Here is a 1,643-nt window from a genome sequence, read left to right as displayed (position 1 = left end):
TTACTATCTGTTGTTTTGTGTCCAATTCCTCCAGGCCTAACCATTTAAGTGGAAACTAGGGCATGAGTTTCTCTGCCAGGTTGTTTACTGATTAGAAGACCCACTGGAGCATCAGCAGCTTTGATATTCATCTCCCCTTCAAGGAAGAACTTGTGTTTATTGAGGGTCTCTTGCAAATTTTGAGTCATTAAAGAGGACTCATTCTTATTGTGTGTGTGGCAGGGCCCCACAAATATCTTTGCTTGTGTGTTGTGTGTGTGAGAGAGAGAGAGAGAGCGCGCTAAAACATAAATACTCAGCAGATCAGTCTGAACTTTTGGAGAAAGGAGCTCTTAACACTGAGGCCAATGACTTTTCATAAGAGCCAGGAAAAGGAAAATGCCAGTCTGGTTTAATTTGCAGAGAATTGGGAGGGTGAGAGAATGGAATGGGATCAAGACTGTACAGTTGGCTCAAGTGCTGCCATTGCCAAGTAAGAGAGGGTGTAAATGCTTGATACTCAAAGCTGATCTGAGTAGGGGATATAAAGGAAGAGGAATGAGGGCAGTAAAGAGAATATTGGAAATGTGAAATGCAGAACTTTATAATTGCTGGAAATCAGAAAACAATCAAATGATATGTGGAGGAAAAGTACTCAGTTTATGTATGTGTGACCTTGCATCAGAACTCGCCAGTTGTGACAGAAACAGGAAAGGCTGGTTATCTGTTATTATTGACTTCAAATATTGAGTCCTAGAGATTGCATCATGTCCAAATAGTTGATTAGCTGCCTTTCCTTGTCCTTTTGTTGGACATCATTGTAACAAATAGATGGCCAAATGCAGAGACACAAGAAACTGTAGATGCTGGAAACTGAAACAACACAAAATATGAGGGAACTCAAGAGGTCAGGCAGGGTCAATAGAGGGAAATGGGCAGTCGATATTTTGGATCAGTGAAAGATGGAATACAACAGTAAGCGCCAATAATATTAGAGGATACCAATAGTTTCTTCAGATACATAAAGTGTAAAAGAGAGACAAGAGTGACTTTGGTCTGCTGGCAAATGATGCTGGAGAGGTAGTAATGGGGACAAGGAAATTGCAGACGAACTGAGTAAGTATTTTGCATCAGTCTTCAATGTGAAAGACTAGTAGTACAAAGGAAGTTGCAGGAGGCACAGGTGTGTAAAGTTAACATAACTAGAGGAAAGGTTCTTGGGAAACTGAAAGGTCTGAAGTTAGACAAGTCACCTTGACCAGATGGCGTACACCCCAGAGTTCTGATAAAGGTGGCTGAAGAGATTGTGGAGGAACTAGTAATGATGTTTCAAGAATCACTAGATTCTCGACAAGGCAACCCTAACAACAGCAAGGGCCAAACTGTCCCGGGCCATCAGAGGGGCAAAGTGAGCACACGCCCAGCAAATCCACAGCCACTTCCAGGACAGTGGCAACACGCGGTGCATGTGGAAGGGCATCCAGGATATCACCAATTACAGGACAACATTACCTGACTGTGTGGGTGATGCCTCCCTCCCAGATGCGCTGAATAACTTCTACGCCCTTTTTGAGGTGGAAAATGACATGGTGGTGAGGAAGTCCACCCCTCCTACAAATGACCAGGTGCTGTGTCTCACCATGGCCAATATGAGAAGAACCCTG

This window comes from Hemitrygon akajei, chromosome 3 (assembly GCF_048418815.1).
Source record: "Hemitrygon akajei chromosome 3, sHemAka1.3, whole genome shotgun sequence".
Classification (NCBI taxonomy): Eukaryota; Metazoa; Chordata; class Chondrichthyes; order Myliobatiformes; family Dasyatidae; genus Hemitrygon; species Hemitrygon akajei.
The sequence above is the reverse complement of the archived record's forward strand: the minus strand, read 5'-3'. Positions refer to the sequence as shown.